A 15,167-nucleotide genomic window follows, 5' to 3' on the forward strand; every position below is an offset into this window, starting at 1 on the left:
CTGGTAAGAGGCTTATTTAACCTTTAAAAAGATTTACATACCTATCAAATGGACAAAGCAGGATTTACGAACAGGTTTCTCAAGGAAATGCTCTAAGAAAAGGGAAGGAGGAAAAAGTCTCGATGTTTGAAAAGGACAATCCGATTTTGTTTACCCTTACAATTTAAACGCCCTCCCCACGAGCTAAAGTGGGCCTGATTGGCAGAACCCCATATGGCGTATTGCAGAAGGGACTAACGTAGCCCTATTCTGAACCAGCGTCCGAGAAAACAAAGGTCAGAGAGCGAGACTCCAGCTTGTGACTTCCATCCTCCCTCCAGCTACAGGGCGACGACTCAGACAAGAGAAAATGACTACACAGGATGAGGTAAAGGCCCACAGAAGACTGCTTTGCCTTCCCAGTCTGTCTCCCAGCAAGCAAGAGAAGGATGACCACAGAGATTCGCGGGCAGCGCGATGTTTCCAAGCCTAAACCCAGGAAACTGGCTCCCTGACAGCAGAAAAAAACGGTCCGGGAAACCTCCCTCCAGCTGACGCCCTCAACTAACCCAACACACCAACCGGAACCGCGTCACGTAATCGCCGGCACCGAGAGGCGGGTCCGGAAGCCGTCTGTGGAAGCCGCCGCAGAGGATTCTGGGGGAGTGTAGTTTTTGAGACCGAAGGCGGAGGGGACAGAAACTTCTCTGCAAACTTCTCTGCATGGATAATCTTAGAAAAGAGGAGGGAGAGGCTGTCGCCACAATGGCCATTACCCGTGGCGGCCAATGGGAGGCGCAGGCAGCGAGGGTTCGGGGGACTGTAGTTCTAGCATAGATCCGCGGTGGATGGCTGTATAGACCGATCTCCCTGTCCTTAAGTGGCTCTGGTGAGTGAGGCCCACGTGGGTCCTTGGCCTCAGGTATCCTTCCCTGCGCGAGAAAGAGGGTCGGGAAAGGCTGGGCCCGGGGTAGAGTGCGGCTGGTGGGGGAATGGGGACCGTGATTGGGGCCAGGGGTGCTTAGGGATGCGGCGTTGCGGTGTCTCAGGCCGTGCGGGTTCAGGATGTTCCATTTTTGGAGGAGGGGCGCTCGACAAGTTCATTTGGGGCGGGGAAATGGGTTAAACTCAGCCCCCCTTGAGTTGCCGGGGGTGCTTCGCGGTCCCCAGCAACAGTTCATCCTGACAGTTGGATTCCCAAGCCTGTGCCAGCGCTGTGAAAACAAAATTGATGTTAGGTACCGTTTATTGGGCAATTATTCTGTGCAATTGTTCTGCACCTTACAATTACTGCAAAATTTTATTCCTTCAACCAATTTGAAACTTAGGAATTAAAATTACGGAAGACGAAAAATTATAGAAGACGACGTAGTGTGTTATAAAAGTTAAGAACCTTTTACCTTTTATAATATGGCTGGGATTAGTATTTGGATCTTCATCAGTTATCAACATTTTGCTGTTATTGTTTCATCAACACCCCTTACCCCTCGTTTTTTGTTTTCCTGTTAAAGTATTTGGAAGCAAATCCCAGATATCATTTCACCTAAATATACTGTAGTAGGTATTTCCAATAGATAAGAACTGTTTTTTTTTGAAAGTATAACCACAATACTATTATCATATTCAACAAAATTGACAGTAATTCCTTAATGTCTTTTTTTTTTTCATTTTTATTGAGATTGTTCGGATACCATACAATTATCCAAAGATCCAAATCGTACAATCACTTGCCCCTGGGTACCCTCATACAGCTGTGCATCCATCACACTTAATTTTTGTTCAATTTTTAGAAACTTTTCATTACTCCAGACAAGAAATAAAGTGAAAGATGAAAAAAGAAAAAAAGAAAAGGAAACTCTAATCCTCCCCTATCCCTAACCAACCCCCCTCAATTGTTGACTCCTAGTATTGATACAGTACATTTGTTACTGTTTATGCGAAAATGTTGAAATACTACTAACTGTAGTATATAGTTTGTAATAGGTATATAGTTCTTCCCTATATGCCCCTCTATTATTAACTTCTAATTGTATTGTCATACATTTGTTCTGGTTCATGAAGTGATTTCTAGTATTTGTACAGTTGATCATGGACATTGCCCACCATAGGATTCAGTTTTATACATTTCCATCTTTTGACCTCCAACTTTCCTTCTGGTGACATATATGACTCTGAGCTTCCCCTTTCCACCTCATTCACACACCATTCGGCACTGTTAGTTATTCTCACATCTTTCTACCAACACCCCTGTTCATTTCCAAACATTTTAAGTTCATCCTAATTGAACATTCTGCTATACTAAGCAACCACTCCCCATTCTTAAGCCTCATCCTATATCTTGGTACCTTATATTTCATGTCTATGAGTTTACATATTGTAATTAGTTCCTTTCAGTGAGACGCTGCAATAATTGTCCTAATGTGTCTGGCTTATTTCACTCAGTATATTGCCCTCGAGGTTTTGTCATCAACCCATTTTTTTTTAATATGGTTTTGTTCACTCACCATACGTTCCATCTCAAGTAAATAATCGATGGTTTTCTGCATGGTCATACATTTATGTGTTCACCACCTTCACCACTATCTATATAAGAGCATCTATATTTCTTCCACAAGGCAGGAGGGAGAGTCAAAGAAGGTAGAGAGGCAAAAGAAAGAGGAAAAAAAAATGACAGCTAGGAAGCAGCAAAAGGAAAAATAACCTTAAATCAAAGCAGAATAAAGAATCAGACAATACCACCAATGTCAAGTGTCTAACATGCCTCCCCTATCCCCCCCTCTTATCTGCATTCACCTTCGTATATCACCTTTGTTACATTAAAGGAAGCATAATACAATGATTCTATTAGTTATAGTCTCTAGTTTATGCTGATTGCATCCCTCCCCCAATGCCTCCCCATTTTTAACACCTTGCAAGGTTGACATTTGCTTGTTCTCCCTCGTAAAAGAACATATTTGTACATTTTATCACAATTGTTGAATACTCTAGATTTCACCAAGTTACACAGTCCCAGTCTTTATCTTTCCTCCTTTCTTGTGGTGTCTCACATGCTCCCCACCTTCCTCTCTCAACCGTATTCATAGTTACCTTTGTTCAGTGTACTTACATTGTTGTGCTACCATCTCCCCAAATTGTGTTCCAAACCACGCACTCCTGTCTTCTATCACCCTGTAGTGCTCCCTTTAGTATTTCCTGTAGGGCAGGTGTCTTGTTCACAAAGTCTCTCATTGTCTGTTTGTCAGAAAATATTTTGAGCTCTCCCTCATATTTGAAGGACAGCTTTGCTGGATACAGGATTCTTGGTTGGCGGTTTTTCTCTTTCAGTATCTTAAATATATCACACCACTTCCTTCTTGCCTCCATGGTTTCTGCTGAGAGATGTGCACATAGTTTTATTAAGCTTCCTTTGTATGTAATGGATCGCTTTTCTCTTGCTGCTTTCAGGATTCTCTCTTTGTCTTTGACATTTGATAATCTGATTATTAAGTGTCTTGGCGTAGGCCTATTCATATCTCTTCTGTTTGGAGTACGCTGCGCTTCTTGGATCTGTAATTTTATGTCTTTCATAAGAGATGGGAAATTTTCATTAATTATTTCCTCTATTATTGCTTCTGCCCCCTTTCCCTTCTCTTCTCCTTCTGGGACACCAATGATACGTACATTATTGTACTTTGTTTCATCCTTGAGTTCCTGGAGACGTTGCTCGTATTTTTTCATTCTTTTCTCCATCTTCTCCTTTGCATGTAGACTTTCAGGTGTTTTGTTCTCCAGTTCTTGAGTGTTTTCTTCTGCCTCTTGAGATCTGCTGTTGTATGTTTCCATTGTGTCTTTCATCTCTTGTGTTGTGCCTTTCATTTCCATAGATTCTACTAGTTGTTTTTTTGAACTTTTGATTTCTGCCGTATACATGTCCAGTGCTTCCTTTACAGCCTGTATCTCTTTTGCAGTATCTTTTCTAAACTTTTTGAATTGATTTAGCATTAGTTGTTTAAATTCCTGTATCTCAGTTGAAGTGTACGTTTGTTCGTTTGACTGGGCCATAACTTTGTTTTTCTTAGTGTAGGTTGTAATTTTCTGTTGTCTAGGCATGGTTTCCTTGGTTATCCAAATCAGGTTTTCCCAGACCAGAACAGGCTCAGGTCCCAGAGGGAAGAAATATTCAGTATCTGGTTTCCCTGCGGGTGTGTCTTAGAAAATTGCTCCACCCTTTGATGCCTCGGGTCACTGTGCTTTTCTGCCCAGCAGGTGACACCTGTTAGCCTATTATCTGTGACTGCTGTGAGGAGGTATGGTGTTCCCCCAGGCTCTGGGGTCTGGTTCTGAATGGAAAGGGCCCCGCCCCTTTCCTCCTAGAGAAGACAGACCCCTCTGGTGGAGGTCATTAGCATTTCAATGGTCTCGCTCTCTGCTTGTGCTGTCTCCACCCTTCCCAGAGTCACAGCCCTGGAAACTGAAAATGACTGGGGCTTTCTCCACTGAGCCAAAAAAGAAACAGATAGTCCCCTTCAGACCCAGTCCAAGGCGACCCTCTGGCTCTCCCAGGTCAGTCGTCACCCAAAGCCTCTGTCTGTTTTTTGGGGCTGCGTACCTGTAGTGAGCAGTTCACACTCGCTCCTTAAAACCCCAGTTGGAGCTCAGCTGAGCTGTATTCGCTTGCTGGGAGAGAGCTTCTCTCTGGCGCCACGAGGCTTTGCAGCTTGGGCTATGGGGGAGGGGGTCCCACGACTTGGTTCTGCAGGTTTTACTTACAGATTTTATGCTGTGTTCTCGGGCATTCCTCCCAATTCAGGTTGGTGAATGATGAGTGGATGGTCTCGTTTGTACCCCCGCAGTTATTCTGGATTATTTACTAGTTGTTTCTGTTTTTTTGTAGTTGTTCCAGGGGGACTACTTAGCTTCCACTCCTCTCTATGCCGCCATCTTGCCCGAGTCCTCCCTTAATGTCTTTTTTTAATTCAGTTTTATTGAGATATATTCACATATCATACAGTCATCCATGGTGTACAATCAGCTGTTCACAGTACCATCATATAGTTGTGCATTCATCACCCCAATCTATTTTTGAACATTTTCCTTACACCAGAAAGAATTAGAATAAGAATAAAAAATAAAAGTAAAAAAGAACACCCAAATCATTTCCCCCATCCCACCCTATTTTTCATTTAGTTTTTGTCCCCATTTTTCTACTCATCCATCCATACACTGGATAAAGGGAGTGTGATCCACAAGGTTTTCACAATCACACTGTCACCCCCTGTAAGCTACATTGTTGTACAATCCTCTTCAAGAGTGAAGGCTACTGGGTTGGAGTTGGGTAGTTTCAGGTATTTCCTTCTAGCTATTCCCATACATTAAAATGTAAAAAGTATTAATTATATTGTGAGTAAGAATGTCCACCAGAGTGACCTCTTGACTCCATTTGGAATCTCTCAGCCACTGAAGCTTTATTTCGTTTCATTTCGCATCCCCCTTTTGGTCAAGAAGATGTTCTCAATCCCATGATGCCGGCTCCAGATTCATCCCTGGGAGTCATATCCTGCATTGCCAGGGAGATTTACACCCCTGGGAGTCAGGTCCCATGTCCGGGAGGGTTGGGGGAAGGCAGTGAGATCACCTGCCAAGATGGCTTAGAGGAAGAGAGGGCCATATCTGAGCAACAGAGGCACTCAGGGGGAGTCTCTTAGGCACAATTATATGCAGGTTTAGCCTCTCCTTTGCAGTAAGAAGCTTCATAGGGGCAAGCCCCAAGACAGAGGGCTCAGCATATCCCTTGATGTCTTTTTAATACCCAGTTTGTTTAAAACATTTCCCATTTGCCCTGAAGATAACCATGTTAAAGTGCAAACCCTAATCATTCAGGTAAGACGCATGAGAGGGAGAAGGATCTGGATTTCAGCAAGGCAAATTCTCCCTCTCCCTTCATTTTCTCTTTACCTATTGCTGGTGAACTTTCACTCTTGGTCACAAACTGGAATACTGACTCCATCTTGCCATCTTACCTCCTTGTTCTTTCTGAATTTGCCATCTATCTGATTAATATTGAGTCCTCAATTCTACTTTGACATACCCCCCCCATCTCACCCTGTGCTACCCAGATTTTCTCTCTTTTTTACATTCTATTTACCCCTCTGAGTTGTTCCTCTGAGGTAAAAAAGAAAAAAGAAATGATCATGGCATTCGCCTGCTAAAAAAAAGGCCATATCTTATTGCCTGTCTCTGATTCTGCCTAAACCCTCTGGGCTCTGGAGACAGACTGCCTGAGATCAAAGTTTGGCTTCACCACATATTAGCTATATTACTGTGGGCACATTATTTTGTCTCTGCCTTCCTTTCCTCATCTGTAAACTGGGGAAAATGATAGTACCCGATCTCATGGAGTTGTGAGGAAGAAATGTGATAATTCTCATAAGGCAATTGCAGTGCCTGGCACATAGTATGTGCTCAATATTAGCTATCAATATTAATATTGATTCCGAATAGTACCTCAACACATTTTTTTCAGTCTTACCCCTATTTCCTCCCTTTGAACCCTGTTTACAGCCAAGTGGGAATAGATTCTGTTTTGAGCTGTTTTATTCCTCTGTGCTTTGTTGCTTGACAGTTGAACTCCTGTTGATTTAGTTCATAAATTTACCCCATTGCAAAGACTCGTAGTTTCCCAGCTGCTAAAACAAATATCATACTATGGGATGGCTTTGGAATTGGGTAGTGGGTAGAGGCTGGAAGAATTGTGAGGGCTCAAAAATGAGCACTCATTTTTGAGTGAGAGAAAATTTGTGTTGTCTTAGAGAATACCTAATTCATGATGAACAGAATGTTGATAGAAATATGGACATTGAAGATACTTTTGGCAAGGCTTTAGAAGGAAATGATGAATGCGTCACTGGAAATTGGAAGAAAGGTGATCCTTGTTATAAAGTGGCAGAGAACTTGGCCATATTGAGTTCTAGTATTGGATGGAAGGCAGAACTTGAAATTGATGAACTTGGATATTTAGCTGAGGAGATTTCCAAGCTAAGTGTGCGAGGTACAGCCTGCTTTTTCGTTGTGGCTTATAATGAAAGAAAGCCATGGAAAGAACCTGGAAATCAAAGGAACCCAGAGGAGAAAGAAGATGTTGCTGTGTGCATTGCCATGTAATGCAGAAAAACAAGGACCAAGGCAGCCCCAGAACACCACAGGTTTTGGGGAGAAAGCATCTCCTTGCTGATGCCTCAATTATGGACGTCTTCCAGCCTCAAAACTGTGAACCAATAAATCCCCATTGGTTAAGCCAACCTGTTATATGAGTGAACCAATAAATCCCCATTGGTTAAGCCAACCTGTTATTTGATATTTGTTTTAGCAGCAAGGAAACTAAGACACTTGGCGTGCCTGGATTTCCTTAGGTGAAGTTATCCTCAGCCTCTTCTTTAGCACCAGAGTACTTTGTACATTCATACTCTACCTGTCCTATTGGTAGCTCTTTGAGAGTCAGGTACCTCTTCTTGCTCATCCTGGGTCTCTGTCCCAGTGCCTGACACCTGGCTGGACTAAGTGGCTGACTGTGAGGACATGAGGTGTCCTGCGTTCTCGCTGGAGGATCCATATGGGGGAGTCAGAAGAGTTCATATTCAGACAGAGGGTTAGGGCATTATTAGGGAAAGCCCCAACTTCCAAGTTAATGAGTGTGGACTTCATTCTGTGGCCATTAGGAAACCCCCGAAAGTTTCTGAACTGCTTTTAAGAATGATTTCCCTTCAGCTATTACGCTATTTCTCTCCTCTCCTTTGTAGCAAAACACCTTGAAAGAGTTGTCTCCACTTGCCTCCAATTTCTGCCCTCCTGTTCTCTTTTAGATCCACTCTGATCAGACTTTTGTAGCCCACCCTCCAGAATCTGTTTTTATCAAGATCACCAGTGACCCCCAGAGTGTTAAATCCAAATGGTGTTCCGGTTTGCTAATGCTGCCTTATGCAAAATACCAGAAATGGATTGGCTTTTATAAAGTGGATTTATTGGGTTACAAATTTACAGTTCTAAGGCCATAAAAGTGTCCAAACTAAGGCATCAACAAGAGGATACCTTCACTGAAGGAGTGCCAGTGGTGCCTGGAACACCTCTGTCAACTGGGAAGGCACATGGCCAGTGTCTGCTGGTCCTTTGCTCCCAGGTTGCATTTCAAAATGACTTTTTCCAAAATGTCTCTGGACTTCTGTCTCTCTTAGCTTCTCTCAGCTCTCTGCTTGGTTCTCCTGGGGCATTTCTCTCCAGGCATCTAGGAGTCCTCTCTTAGCTTCTCCAGGGCAAACTCTAGGTTTCATCTCTTAGCTTAGCATCTCCAAACGTCTTTCTGTTTGCATCTCCAAATGTCTCCAAGCATCTGTGTGGGCTCTTAGCTTCTCCCAGGGGTAAACTCTGGATTACATATCTTAGCTTCTCTCCAGAATGTCTCTCTCAGCTTCTCTGAGCTACTTGTTTCTGTGAGCTCTCTTAAAGGACTCCAGTGATCTAAATAAGACCCACCTGGAATGGGCAGGATCACATTTCCATGAAAACACTCAATCAAAAGTTTCCACCCAAGAAGATTGAATTAAAAGATGATGGCTTTTCTGGGGTCCATAACAGTTTCGAACTGGCACAAATGGTCAATTTCAGTCCTCATCTTATGCATCTTTTTGACAGCAGTTGCCACTGTCGATTCCTTCTTCCTCTTTGAAACGCATTTTTATTCCTCCCACTCTTCTCACTGGATCTTTCCATTCCCCTCAGTATCTATCACTGTCTGCTATATTGTCTTTTATTTGTGTTATTTTATTTTTTTCAATTTTTCCACACTAAAATGCCAGCTACATGAGGGCTGATGTTTTTCTCTGCTGAGTTTGCTGCAGTATCCCCAGTGTCAGACAATAGGCACGCACACAGTAGGCACCCAATAAAGTATTGATTGAATGAATGAATAGCTCAGCCAAGCATGTAGCGCTAACTCTGGGAAGCATAGGTAAGGCACCAAAGGATGTGGGGAGTGTTTGTTTCTAGGATTCCTAGAAATAATATTAAACAAAATGATTAATATAAAAAAGCAATTGTTAAAAAAAAACAATTGTTGCTTAACTGAATTTTGTTTTTGGGGGGATGCAGCATTCTCTAGCTTTCTGAAGCCATTCCTAAGCTCCAACACAAATAAGGATAAAAATGTAGTGCTCTAGTGTCCATCATAACTGACTTATTCGAAACAGACTTATGCTCCTGTATAATTCCTCTTTTTGGCACATCTGAGGGACGAGAGTTGCAGTGCTGATTTTTTCAACACTTCTGCAGAGCATTTAATTGTTGCCAGGCAGCTTCCATTTGAAGTTAAAAACATATAAGGACAGAATTACATGATTAATATCCTTTTTTGTGGTTAACTTTGCATAATGGAAATTTTCAAAAGTGCACTATTGAACCTGTTATCCAGCATCAAGAATAACCAACTCATGTTCAGGGTTGTTTTGTACACCCCTCCCCCAACTCTTTTTTGCAGAATTATTTTAAATCTAATTCTAGACATCTTGTTATTTCATCTATAAATACTTTATTATGTATTTCTGAAAAGGACTTTCTATTTTACCTTTTTAAAAAAACTGAGGCATAATTTCACACAGATCTTAAGTATATATTTCAGTGAATTTTGACAGATACATATACCCATGTAACTGCCATCTCAGTCAACATGTAGAACTTTTCCATCATCCTAAAAAGTTTTCTTGTACCTCTTTCCAGCAATTCCTCCCCCAACTCCTGAAGAAACCACTATTCTGATTTCTATCACCACAGCTTACTTTTGCTTATTCTTGAATTTTATATAAATCTAATCTTACAGTGTATATTCTTTTGCATTGGGCTTCTTTGGAACATGTTTTTGAGATTGATCTATGAATCTCTTTTAGTATTCTGTAGCTTTTCATTGTATGAATATTATCCCAAATTGTTTATTCTTTCTCCTGCCAATGGATGTTTGGATTGTTTCCAGGTTTGGGTGGCTCTGAGCATTCTTGCCTGAGTCTTTTTGCACACACTTGTTTTTTGGAGGTGGGGGGGAGTCAATAGCTAGAAGTGGGATTGTTGGGTCATACGGTAAGTGTATATTTAACTTTGTAAGAAACTGCCAGTTTTCTCCAAGAGGTAGTACCATTTTAACTCTCAGTTCCTGATGCACATCATTTTTGCCACCATTTGATGTCAGACTTTTTGTTTTAAGTCATTCTAATGTGTAACAGTATCTCACTGTGGTTTTAACTTGCCTTTCCCTAGTGATCAGCAATCTTGACCATATTTTCATGTGCTTTTTGGCTATTTATATATCTTCTCTTCTGAAGTATCTATTCAGATCTTTTGCCCATTTTGACTGGATTATCTCTTTATATATATTTGTCCTTTGTTAAATATATGTCTTGCAAATATATTCTCCCAGTCTGTGCCTTGACTTTTCATGTTCTTTATAGTATCTTTCAGAGAGCAAAAATGAAATCTAATTTTTTAATTTCTTCTTTCATAATTATTGAAACTTGTATTCTGTTAAAGAATTCTTTGCCTACCCAAAGTCATGATTATCCTGATTTTTCCTAAAAGCTTTAAAATGTTAGCCTTTACACTTAGATATATGATCTATCTCAAATTAATTTTTGTGTATGGTTTGAGGTAGAGGCTGAGGTTATGGATAATGCTTGTTGCAGCATGTTCCGGTTTGCTAATGCTGCCGGAATGCAAAATACCAGAAATGGATTGGCTTTTATAAAGTGGGTTTATTTGGTTACAAAGTTACAGCTTAAGGCCATAAAAGTGTCCAAACCAAGGCATCAACAATAGGGTACCTTCACTAAAGAACACTGATGGCATGGTCTGGAAAACCTCTGTCAGCTGGGAATGCACAGGCATGTGGCTGGCATCTGCTCCGGGTTTCTGGTTTCAAAATGGCTTTCTCCCAGGATGTTTCCCTCTGGGTGTCTGGCGGGGGGGGGGTTCTCTTAGTTTCTCCCAGGTAAACTCTGGACCAGCAAAAGTCTACCTTCAGTGGCCATCTCTAAAATGTCTCTCTTGGCTGTGGCACTGAACTCCTTCTGTCTGAGCTCTTATGAGGCTCAAGTAAACTCATCAAGACCCACCCTGAATGGGTGGGGCCACATTTCCATGGAAACACTCAATCATGAGGTCACTCCCTAATCAAAGATGTCATTCACAGTTAGGTGGTTCACATCTCCATGGAAACACTCAATCAAAAGCTTCCAACCTAATCAATACTAATAAGTCTGCCCTCACAAGATTGCATTAAAGAACATGGCATTTTGGGGGACATAGTACATCTAAACTGGCACACAGCACCATTTGTTAAAATGACTCTCATTTACCACTGGATTGCCTTGGTGCTTTTGTTGAAGACCGATTGACCATATATGTGTGGGCCTGTTTCTGGACAGTCTTCTTTTCCATTTATTCTTTTTTTTTTTTTTTTAATCTTCATTTTATTGAGATATATTCATATACCACGCAGTCATACAAAACAAATCGTACTTTCGATTGTTTACAGTACCATTACATAGTGGTACATTCATCACCCAAATCAATCCCTGACACCTTCATTAGCACACACACAAAAATAACAAGAATAATAATTAGAGTGAAAAAGAGCAATTGAAGTAAAAAAGAACACTGGGTACCTTTGTCTGTCTGTTTCCTTCCCCTATTTTTCTACTCATCCATCCATAAACTAGACAAAGTGGAGTGTGGTCCTTATGGCTTTCCCAATCCCATTGTCACCCCTCATAAGCTACATTTTTATACAACTGTCTTCGAGATTCATGGGTTCTGGGTTATAGTTTGATAGTTTCAGGTATCCACCACCAGCTACCCCAATTCTTTAGAACCTAAAAAGGGTTGTCTAAAGTGTGCGTAAGAGTGCCCACCAGAGTGACCTCTCGGCTCCTTTTGGAATCTCTCTGCCACTGAAGCTTATTTCATTTCCTTTCACATCCCCCTTTTGGTCAAGAAGATGTTCTCCGTCCCACGATGCCGGGTCTACATTCCTCCCCGGGAGTCATATTCCACGTTGCCAGGGAGATTCACTCCCCTGGGTGTCTGATCCCACGTAGTGGGGAGGGCAGTGATTTCACCTTTCAAGTTGGCTTAGCTAGAGAGACAGGGCCACATCTGAGCAACAAAGAGGCATTCGGGAGGAGGCTCTCAGGCACAACCATAGGGAGGCCTAGCCTTTCCTTTGCAGCAACCGTCTTCCCAAGGGTAAAACCTGTGGTAGAGGGCTCAACCCATCAAACCACCAGTCCCCTATGTCTGTGGTCATGTTAGCAACCATGGAGGTGGGGTAGGCGAATACCCCTGCATTCTCCACAGGCTCCTCAAGGGGGCACTACATCTTTTTTTTTCCTTGTTTTTGTTTTTCTTTTTTTTTTTTTTTAACTTTCCCTTCTTTTTTAAATCAACTGTATGAAAAAAAAGTTAAAAAGAAAACAAACATACAATAAAAGAACATTTCAAAGAGACCATAACAAGGGAGTAAGAAAAAGACAACTAACCTAAGATAACTGCTTAACTTCCAACATGTTCCTACTTTACCCCAAGAAAGTTACCTAATATAGCAACATTTCTGTGAACTTGCTCCTACTATATCCATCAGAAATTAACAGACCATAGTCATTCCTGGGCATCCCCAGAACGTTAAATAGCTTATCTGTTCTTCTTGGATTATTGTTCCCCCTTCCTTAATTGCTCTCTATTGCTAGTTCCCCTACATTCTACATTATAAACCATTTGTTTTACATTTTTCAAAGTTCACATTAGTGGTAGCATATAATATTTCTCTTTTTGTGCCTGGCTTATTTCGCTCAGCATTATGTCTTCAAGGTTCATCCATGTTGTCATATGTTTCACGAGATCGTTCCTTCTTACTGCCGCGTAGTATTCCATCGTGTGTATATACCACATTTTATTTATCCACTCATCTGTTGAAGGACATTTGGGTTGTTTCCATCTCTTGGCAATTGTGAATAATGCTGCTATGAACATTGGTGTGCAGATATCTGTTCGTGTCACCGCTTTCCGACCTTCCGGGTATATACCGAGAAGTGCAATCGCTGGATCGAATGGTAGCTCTATATCTAGTTTTCTAAGGAACTGCCAGACTGACTTCCAGAGTGGCTGAACCATTATACAGTCCCACCAACAATGAATAAGAGTTCCAATTTCTCCACATCCCCTCCAGCATTTGTAGTTTCCTGTTTGTTTAATGGCAGCCATTCTAACCGGTGTTAGATGGTATCTCATTGTGGTCTTAATTTGCATCTCTCTAGTAGCTAGTGAAGCTGAACATATTTTCATGTGTTTCTTGGCCATTTGTATTTGCTCTTCAGAGAACTGTCTTTTCATATCTTTTGCCTATTTTATAATTGGGCCGACTGCACTATTGTCATTGAGTTGTAGGATTTCTTTATATATGCAAGATATCAGTCTTTTGTCAGATACATGGTTTCCAAAAATTTTTTCCCATTGAGTTGGCTGCCTCTTTACCTTTTTGAGAAATTCCTTTGAGGTGCAGAAACTTCTAAGCTTGAGGAGTTCCCATTTATCTATTATCTCTTTTGTTGCTTGTGCGAATACCCCTGTATTCTAGGAAGAATACTCTGTAGTCTAGGAAGTGGCCGCCTAATACAAGGTCTTGAAGATGCTTTCCTACATTATCTTCTAGGAGTTTTATGGTACTTTCTTTTATATTGAGATCTTTGGTCCATTTTGAGTTAATTTTTGTGTAGGGGGTGAGGTAGGGGTCCTCTTTCATTCTTTTGGATATGGATATCCAACTCTCCCAGCCCCATTTGTTGAAAAGACCATTATGACTCAGTTCAGTGACTTTGGGGGCCTTATCAAAGATCAGTCGGCCATAGATCTGAGGGTCTATCTCTGAATTCTCAATTCGATTCCATTGATCTATATGTCTATCTTTGTGCCAGTACGATGCTGTTTTGGCAACTGTGGCTTTATAATAAGCTTCAAAGTCAGGGAGTGTAAGTCCTCCCACTTTGTTTTTCTTTTTTAGAGTGTCTTTAGCAATTCGAGGCATCTTCCCTTTCCAAATAAATTTGATAACTAGCTTTTCCAAGTCTGCAAAGTAGGTTGTTGGAATTTTGATTGGGATTGCATTGAATCTGTAGATGAGTTTGGGTAGAATTGACATCTTAATGACATTTAGTCTTCCTATCCATGAACATGGAATATTTTTCCATCTTTTAAGGTCCCCTTCTATTTCTTTTAGTAGAGTTATGTAGTTTTCTTTGTATAGGTCTTTTACATCTTTGGTTAAGTTTATTCCTAGGTACTTGATTTTTTTAGTTGCTATTGAAAATGGTATCTTTTTCTTGAGTGTCTCTTCAGTTTGTTCATTTCTAGCATATAGAAACATTACTGACTTATGTGCATTAATCTTGTATCAGGCTACTTTGCTAAATTTGTTTATTAGCTCTAGTAGGTGTATCGTTGATTTCTCAGGGTTTTCTAGATATAAGATCATATCATCTGCAAACAATGACAGTTTTACTTCTTCTTTTCCAATTTGGATGCCTTTTATTTCTTTGTCTTGCCGGATTGCCCTGGCTAGCACTTCCAGCACAATGTTGAATAACAGTGGTGACAGCGGGCATCCTTGTCTTGTTCCTGATCTTAGAGGGAAGGCTTTCAGTCTCTCACCATTGAGTACTATGCTGGCTGTGGGTTTTTCGTATATGCTCTTTATCATGTTGAGGAAGTTTCCTTCAATTCCTACCTTTTGAAGTGTTTTTATCAAAAAGGGATGTTGGATTTTGTGAAATGCTTTTTCAGCATCTATTGAGATGATCAATTGATTTTTCCCTTTCGAGTTTTAATGTGTTGTAATACATTGATTGTTTTTCTTATGTTGAACCATCCTTGCATGCCTGGAATGAACCCCACTTGGTCATGGTGTATGATTTTTTTAATGTGTCTTTGGATTCGATTTGCAAGTATTTTGTTGAGGATTTTTGCATCTATATTCATTAGGGAGATTGGCCGGTAGTTTTCCTTTTTTGTAGCATCTTTGCCTGGTTTTGGTATTAGATTGATGTTAGCTTCATAAAATGAGTTAGGTAGTGTTCCATTTTCTTCAATGTTTTGAAAGAGTTTGAGTAAGATTGGTGTCAGTT

The 15,167-nt window shown here is 40.9% G+C and overlaps 1 protein-coding gene across 2 annotated transcripts in view; it reads left to right on the plus strand.

Moving 5' to 3' along the window:
• Positions 1-280: 280 nt before the first annotated feature.
• The window catches only part of ZNF343 (zinc finger protein 343), a 76,912-nt gene continuing 62,025 nt past the window's right edge, over positions 281-15,167 (plus strand). The window contains exon 1 of one of the 2 annotated variants that reach the window (XM_037812012.1): positions 281-868. The gene's annotated coding sequence lies outside the window, so the exon portion shown is untranslated. The remainder of the gene's footprint in view (positions 869-15,167) is intronic. The other variant, XM_037812011.1, reaches the window with a different exon arrangement.

Source organism: Choloepus didactylus, chromosome 19 (genome assembly GCF_015220235.1).
Source record: "Choloepus didactylus isolate mChoDid1 chromosome 19, mChoDid1.pri, whole genome shotgun sequence".
In the NCBI taxonomy this organism is placed as follows: domain Eukaryota; kingdom Metazoa; phylum Chordata; class Mammalia; order Pilosa; family Megalonychidae; genus Choloepus; species Choloepus didactylus.